Source organism: Miscanthus floridulus, chromosome 14, assembly GCF_019320115.1.
Source record: "Miscanthus floridulus cultivar M001 chromosome 14, ASM1932011v1, whole genome shotgun sequence".
Classification (NCBI taxonomy): domain Eukaryota; kingdom Viridiplantae; phylum Streptophyta; class Magnoliopsida; order Poales; family Poaceae; genus Miscanthus; species Miscanthus floridulus.
The window spans coordinates 3,189,847-3,198,744 of NC_089593.1; the positions used below are offsets into that span (position 1 = coordinate 3,189,847).

The following is an 8,898-nucleotide window of genomic DNA, read 5'->3' on the forward strand; positions in this document are numbered from 1 at the left end:
CTCGCACCCCGTTCTTGCGTGCAGTTCGCCCAACAGCCAACATTAGTATTGTAAGAGGTATGTCGATCCATTTGTTTAGAAAAAATAAGGAACCTTTGAGTGCATGTTTTACAATGTTGAGAAAAAGGTATAGAAATTAGAGCAGGCAAAGTTTATCGGTTATCATAGAGATCTGACCTTCTGGTTATATATTGTCTCTCCATAGGGTGGAGGTTCGTCTGCGACTGTCAAGCTAGAGCAATATATCATCACAATTCACAAATCATCTAGTGCAGCTCCTCGGTTTCCTGACACCGGCCTTGAGTAGCTGCTATACCCGAGTAAGTACAGACTGCTCGCTTTTGTTTCATAGTTGGATACAACGTTAATTGTTGAGAATTACCTTTGCATTCCAAACTAGAGTTTAGTTATTTCCTCAAGAGTGAGAGATAGTAGAATCATCAACTTGTAACAAGCCTGATATATGGTGTGCATGGTCCTTATATACTGGAAGCACTGCACATCTTCTCATGGTTCTTAATTACTGAATGAAACCCACGCACAGATCCCCAGTCATTATATTTATAGTCAAATGAAATCAGCAGCAACTGCTATGCATCCCCAGTTTGATTCTTGGCTCTACCTCACCAGTGTTTATACAAAGTTGTGGTGGGGGGCTTAATTAATAAGCACCTCTCTTCGTTAATCTGTTGGAAACCATAGGGTCATTCAGTCGTGCGTGAGTTGTGACGATGTTTTAAATTTCTTCAGGAATTAACCGTGAAGGGAAGGGAGGTTGTGTCATCGTCATCAGAGGATGATGATGGGCCTCGACCTCGATGATATCCGCGACCATGTGGCATCGCTGTTCATCATGCTGAACAAGAAGACTGCGATCTTGTTCCGCATCGAGTTCTTGGTGGTCCTCGCCACGCTTCTGTTCTTGGCCATGTTCTTCATGGACCTTTTTCGGCGCACCATCCACAGCCCGTTCATGAGAGCCGTGTTTAGCGTCTTCGACGCAGTCTCCGACTCCATCGTCGTGTACCTCCTGGGGGCCATACAAACGGCGCCTTTCAAGAATCAGATGTTCCCAGTCTGGGCCCTCATACTTGTCAATTTCCGCTACAGTGCAGACTACATCTCCGGCTATGGTGTCCCTGACCCTCGTGGGCGAAGGTTCGCTGAATGGAGGAACGTGGTCAAGCTACTGGGATCGGCGTTCTTGAACCGGACGCGTGGATCCCGTTTCACTGGCCCACTTTGGTTGGTCTGGGTTCTGCAGGTGATGAGGAGCGCCTACAGGTATTGGTCACATTATGTGGCGTGCAGGTCCTTCTGGCATGGCAGGAGTTCGGAGCTTGTTGCAGAGCACATGCTTGCCATGCATAGCAGCAGCATGAACAAGGGAGGAGAATTAATGGACCCAGTCCCAGACCCAGCAGCGACGATGAAAGGCTACAAGTACTTGGTCTATGGAGAAACAAAGCTGCAGTGGCAAGGAGGTTTCAACAGACTAAAGAAGCCTCAGTACGTATTGTGTATCGACCAGCAGCAGGATCAGGATGCTACTGCTAAAGACAACGGCGGCGGCGGCGGCGCTACTAGAATTCACAGGCGCAGAAAGGAGAAGACATCGTCAGTACCGGTGCTGACGTTGGACAAGATCTGGGACTGTCCCATTCCCATTCATAAACAACCACAACCACATAGCCTGCAGCAGGGCCAGGGCCGGGGTGAGGATGATGATGGGAGTGGGACCAAGGTTCTCCCTCTGGCCTTCGCCCTGTCCAGGCTTCTGCGGTGCAGGCTCGAGGATGTGACGCTGCAGCCACGTATATTTGACATGAACCGAGAGCTGGTCAAGAACATGGTTGGCGGGAAGGTGGCTACCAGAGACAGCGATGCCCTCAGGATCATGGAGCTGCAGCTCGCCTTCGTCCATGACTACTTCAACACCCGCTACCCCATGGTGTTCTGTTGTGGCCTCCCATCCCTCTTCTCCAGCCTGCTGCTGTCCGTGCTGACCATCTGTGCTGTCTGCTGGCTCGCTGTGGACATCCGTAAGGTCTACAAGCCCCCCAATGGCGAGCTTGCCAATGTGTTCAAGGGCTTCAATGTCGACATAATCATTACCTGGGTATTCATTTTCTTGGTAGTTGTCAAGGAGATATGGGAGATGCTCACCTACTTACTATCAGACTGGACAAGCCTGATCATGTTGTGCTGAGTATGTGCAGAGCAAGTGCAAGATCAGGAGCAAAGAATCTATAGTAGATGCATGGTCAGACAGCATTCTGCTATATTTTTCGACAAGATCAAGGATCACTGATCAAAGGAGATGGCATGGATTTATTGACCAGTATGTCTTCGTGCAGTCCTATCATGACACGCCATGGTGTTGGAATCTCATTCACAACCTAACCACAGGACTAGTTCCCAAGAAGGAGGATGGGGCAGAGCTCAGCAGCCCCATTCAAATCCCCGAGTGTGTCAAGCAAGCAGTCCTGGAGAAGCTCGGCAGCATGATAGTGGAGGCCGCCGATGAACAACCTGCTGGAGATCGTTGTACTAGCACTAGCAGTCATCGTCGTCTACCAAGGGTCATCAGGACATTGTCCAACAGCAACCTTATCATCAGGCAGCAGCTGCAGAACTATCAGGCTTACTGCAGTACCGCACCCACAACCACGAGGAGCGCTCACGTCGCCCTGCCCACAACCTCTCATATCATTCTTGTCTGGCACATTGCGACCAGCCTCTGCGAGATGGAGCTGGCGACAAAACATGGCGTCAACTTGAGCAGCCCTGGGTTTCCATGGTGCCTCCTGTCTTGGTTCACTTCTTCTTGCTGCTGCTCATCCAAACCGTATCTTATGGACGTGGGTGACAAGGAAGATAAAGATAGCATCTTGTCATGGCTGGCAGGTTTGTGCTCATCCAATTCCAAACCTTGTCAGAAGACGACTCAAGGGAGGAACAAGGAAGTGAATGGTGGTAAGTTGCCCGAAGAGCTCCGGGAAACATATGTCACTGCGAATAGCTTGTCGCGGTACTGCGCATATCTGCTGATTGCTAAGCCTGACCTCATCCCTGATAGCTTCCTTGTTCCCAAGATAGTCTTCCAGGAAACCGTCAAGAGTGCCCGTGATGGTATCTTAAAAGGTTGTGGTTCATGTGGTTCATTACAGGAAAGGTACAGAGCCCTCAAGGACGAAGCAGAGAAACCAATCGAAGACTCTGAGGAGGATGTGCTGAAACAAGGTGTGGCACTGGGCAAGGAGCTGCTTGATCATCTCACTGAGAAATCCTGCTGGGAGATCCTGGCAGGAGTATGGACAGAGTTGCTCATACACATTGCGCCCACGCGGAACGCACGGGCACACAGGAAGTGTCTCGCTGGGGGGGAGTTCATAACCCACATCTGGGCATTGCTTTGGCACTGTGGAATCCACAGCAGCAGCTTGTGGCCAAAGGACGACGTTGGGCCTGCTGGAAACAATGATCCAGATCCAGCTTCTGGCAACAACAGTGATCAGGCTGGGAACAAGACAAGGCAAACTGGAGGACATATGAGGAGCTGCCCGATTGGAATTAACATTAGTGAAGGTGAAGTATATGATGACAACAAGGGAACCAAGGAGCATGAGGCAAGCAACTCAAAGAGAGGAGCAATGTGGAGAAATGATGGGAGCTTGGAAATTGAAGAAATCTTTCAGGATGCGACACTGGAGACCACAAATGTTCAGACAGGTCCAAAACGAGACTGAAGGCAATTATCACCGATAGATTTCTGGTAAATCTGATATTTCTATTTTATCAGTGGAGTCCGATATAGTTAGTTTATCACCTAAACATATCAGTGATTTGAATTTCACCTGAAACCAGCTAGCCCAAGAACTTGTAATATTTGGGCTTATGTTTGTTGTAATATTTGTGACCATATTTGCTATTTAACCAATGGAATACTTGTAAAAATACATGAAAGTATATGATGCTATACGGAATATATGCGCCATATGAGGATGGTATTCTCTCATTTCTAAATTATATCATGCGGTTTTCTATGCTAAATTGTTTGGAAAGAATCTATATGGTTCCCTTTAAAGATTGAGAGTTTCTTTTTTCTAAATTTGGCTGAAATTCTTTTGTATCAATCACCGGTAGAATTCCGATATATTGAATCAGTGGTGGGCCTAGGATTTTGAGGCTGGGTATTCCAGATGTGAAAGGGTGTTAAAATCTTTTTGACAACCTAATGCATAGTAATATTTGACATGTATAATACCACATTTTTTTTGCGAGGATGTATAATACCACATAATTGTAACAGTAGAATACATAGCAAATGTATAACACATAATTGAGCATGATTCATATACTCATAGAATCTGAGCACGACTTGAAAATTTTTTTAACATAAACAAGTCTCAGCAGTTCAACATACCAGAGTGGCAACATCTAGAATGTATGGATTGGCATCTTTATTTAGGATGATAGCATGATGCGTGGATTAACAGGGAACGGTTCAGTGATCGAATGTAAATATGAAATGAAAAAACATCAGTATTGTACCATCTGTTTCGTGGCATATATACGAACGGAATCCTTCCGTGTCGTCGTCGTGGCTCTGGCCGGGGTGCGCGCGCAGAGCCGTCAACGGCCGGTGGCCTAGCGTGCTTGACTGCCTGACCTCCAGAAGCCCGCCGGGACGCCAGACGCCGCGCCGGTCCCGCGGCCCCGCACGGCCGCACAGCGCACAGGAGGGGATGGCCGACTGACCCTTGGCCCTTGCGTTCGCCGCTCGGAGCCGCACGCCAGCCCGCCGCCCCCTGCGGCCTGCGCACGCTAGGCAGCTATGATTCGGGGGAAATGGGCGACAGGAGAGAGAGGGAGCAGACAACTTAGGTTTATTTATGTGTATACTTGTTAAAAAGTATTTATAAACCTATAACTAAGTTACACAACATCCCATGAGTTTGAAATTTTTACTATAATTCAAACATACAATAATTAGTCTACCATAAAAATTTCACCACAATAGGACCATAAAAATTGCAGCTATGAATTAATTATAGAAAAGTATATATATAAAGCTATAGCAAAAATTTTGTACTAAAACATATCATATTATATGTTCACTACGTAGATCTACTCTTGTAAAGTCCAATAAAATTAGATTTTTCTATTTTATTATTTTTCACTGATTTACTATGATTTTTTAAAGATTCGGCCGAAATAAATAAAAAAGAAAAAGACAAAACCGTTTTTGAAAACCGCTTATAACTGGTTAGGAAGGTAAATCGAACAGTTTTAAAAGTTCAGAGAGATGGTTTAACCTGTTTTAGAGATCAGAAAAAAAAAAGTAGACTTTCGCAAAAGTTGAGAGATAATATAGACTTTCTCTTAGAAAAAAGACGAAAATAAATAAGCCCAGAACTAATACCCAATAATTATGGTGGGCCGATTTCTGCTGGGCCTGGCCGATTTCCTTGTTCCACAGTGCGGGCACGGGCTAGACACACCTGATGGGCCGGGCCCGCCCATGTTTCCCTCTCCGAATGCGCGACCATGGACCTTCAATCCCCTTCCATCAACAACTCGTCTCCCCATCTAAATTCCAAAGGAAAAAAATATTTCCTTGCCCTAAAAAAAGTGCGTGCTGTTTCTTGGTTTTTTCTTCTCAAACTTGCTTATTTGATCCTAAAATAATTTTTCTTTAGTTTTTTGGCCCTTCCGTTAGTTTGATGGGCTAACGATGTTAAGACCTATACGCGAAATGACTCTTACCTTGGCGCCGAATGCTACAGCTCATAGGTCTTTTAGGCTGCCTCTATCAATAATTTTCCAAAATAAAGTACACTATTTTTTCAAGCATGGAATCATTATTTTTTTATTTTTCCAATAATTATTTTTTCAAGTCAGTTATGCATGGTCCATTTCATACGGGGTTAATTTTTTTTGTGGGGAATTTCATACGGGATTAATTAAAAATCGCCATCTCAATCAAAATGGTAAAATGTTAGGCCCCGGATACCCAACCATCGTGGACATGCGAAATGTCGTTGCTGTCCCTGACCTACTCCTCTCTCTACGTCTCTGACAGCCGTGTCCTGTAGCTCCCTCTCACTGTCATGTGGGCCCTGCTTGTCAGCTTTGTCTACCACCTCCAGCCTACGCACACATATCCTTGATCTGCTCACGTTGGTCGCGGAGGACAGAGTCGAAGACGCCCGCGGATAGCATCGAGCCGACGGCGTCGCCGCCCGGCGGCGGCGGAGGCGCGAGCGCGCGGTCGAGGCGGCCCGCGAGCCGCGCGTTGGCGTCGTCGAGCGCCTCGAGGTCAAGCCGCAGCGCAGCAGCCGCGGCACGCGAGCACACCGACTCACTTTCCCTGGCTGCTCCTCAAGCTCAACAATGGCCACTCTTTCAGAGTTCCAGCTGTCGCACCACAAGTTTTTTCAGAACTACACACCTGAATGCATGCTTATTAACAACCAACAATCTATTTACTTAATTGTTAACTCCCTTTGCAGCACATGCATGCAGGATGCCTAAACTGGCAGTTTACATATGTTGCCTGCGCCCATCTTCTGGTCTTCACCAGAAAGGTGGGGGGCCAGAGCATGTTCATCACCAACTTGACCCCTCTTTTTCAGAGAAAAAGCGGCTGATTCCTCTTTATTCATTCAGTGAAGTAGGTTAGCCTGACCATGCAGCAGCCTTTCTTTCCTGATTGCATCCACCCAAATCTCCCCGTTTCCATGCAATCATATCATGACAGCACAAGTTGGACGCGCTGGACGGAACGGCGAAACAGCTGCATTCGCTGTGCAATGCAATCATGTTCAGAAGAAACTTCAGGTGGCGACATCACAAATCGTAAACGTTTAGCGGCGGCAAATTCAGGAGCAGCGCCAGCACGGTGAACTGTTCATTCAGTTACAGTACAACAGATATCAGCAGAAACAGTTAGTAGTAGTTGTTAATACTAAATTTGCTCAATCCTCTTTCTATGAATGAATTCTTCCTAGTCGTTTGCAGTAGTATAAATAAATGCAGGTACTAATGATACGAAGTCTTCTGTTTCCTGTAGCGTGACTGAGCAACACCGTCCAGCAAACCTGATGCAACCTGACAGCGACAGCAGTTAGGCCCAGATAGAGATACCCTGGGCATCTAATACCAATCATTAGCCAGATATGAAACAGGAACAACAAGGACAGCAGCTTAATCAAACCTTGTCATAATATAAACAACCTGCAGTTCACATCACAATCACATACTCCTAGCTTTTTTTGCCAACGACAACACATTGTGGAGGGGCCGGGTCACACTCACATCCCGATTACTTTACTAGCTGAATTAGGATAAGCACGCCCTGGTCTAATCTGGGCTTAAATGAATTGAGTGGGCACCAACCACTGCAGAATGATTGTCATTAGCATCATGTCCAGACAAAGATTGCATGCATGCATGAACGGGGCTCGCCTGATCGCCTCACCTTGTAGCTTCAATCAGTATTTAAATGCCCATTGGCGGCTGTGAATAGCACCTTTGACTACTTAGCTCCCCCCCCCCCCATTTTAAGCATCTCAAAAGTCACTAACAATTAGCCACTGGACAGACGGACCCTTTAGCTGTTGAGCGGTCTGTCTCTGTTATAATTCATTCAGGGCTTGCATACAGCATGCCTGCAGGGCCCACTAGAATGATAAAAGTGTTGCTAGTACGATATGGATAATAGTTTTTTTTTCTTCTGAAGAATATATTATATGGACAATAATGTATGGGGACAGATTCTGAACATTGTTTATCAGTCCATAAGATAAAGTAACCGGGGCTTATCTGAAATAATCTTAAGGTATATAACAAGCAGTCAGGGGGCTTATCAGAAATATTTTAATAAGGCCATGTTTATTTGGTAATTGTTGTCCAATCGTTCCCTAATTAGGCTCAAAACGTTCGTCTCGTAAAGTACAGCCAAACTGTACAATTAGTTTTTGATTTCGTCAACATTTAGTACTCCATGCATGTACCACAAGTTTAATGTGACGGGAAATCTTCTTTTTGCATAGTGTCAAATTCAGGAATCGGGAGTAACTAAACATGACCTAAGTCTGATACTGCCCCACTTTGGTCGTTTCTTACACTTTGCCAGTTTTTTGGGATGGAACAGAATCATACGAATTGTTTATGCAAATATCAATGTCGAATCTAGACAGCAACTAAGGGTACGTTTGGTACCATACAACATTTCAATTTCTCAGCAGAATTACATGAATCACTGTCAAGCAGTACGAGACACTTCGGATTATCAAGGAGAAACAATTAGAATCGATTTTCGTTTTTTACTAGTAAAGCGAGTAAAGAGAAACGTGCTGACCTTGGTTTCACCTTATTCTAGTTCAAGTTTAAAAGAATTCAGCTAGCTAGAAACCGGAGTGTCAGCTGATCGTGGGACAACAAAAGAATTGGGGAGTGTCATGACATTGGTGGTTCTGTCAGACGGAGAGCTTACCCCAGCACTGCGCAGCAAGTGGAATGCAGGCACGGCTGATGTAGACTCTCTTGAGAAAGCAGAAAAAAGAGCTGCTATCAAGAACCTCAAGGAAACCAAAGGTAATGCGAAAGTAAATTCATTTTGTTCTTTTTCTAATGTTTGTATTGAGCAAAACTTAAGGGGAGTGGGGATCAGTTTGGGTGACAATGAAAATTTAACTCTTGGGTCTGTAGCGTTAATCAAAGAGGTAGAAAAGGAAAGGATGAAACCTTCTAATTTTTTAATTACACATGACAACGAAACTGATTCTGAGGAGGATGAGATTGATCCTGACACCTCCACTATGAGTCGACTCTGTGACGATTTGACGGAGGAGGTGATGGACGATAATAGTGCGGGCCTTGATGGAGTACTTG

At 45.5% G+C, this 8,898-nt stretch overlaps 1 pseudogene; it reads left to right on the forward strand.

Annotated features, from left to right (window-relative positions):
* The first annotated feature begins 502 nt into the window (after positions 1-502).
* Positions 503-3,749, forward strand: LOC136505569 (uncharacterized; annotated as a pseudogene).
* Positions 3,750-8,898: the final 5,149 nt, after the last annotated feature.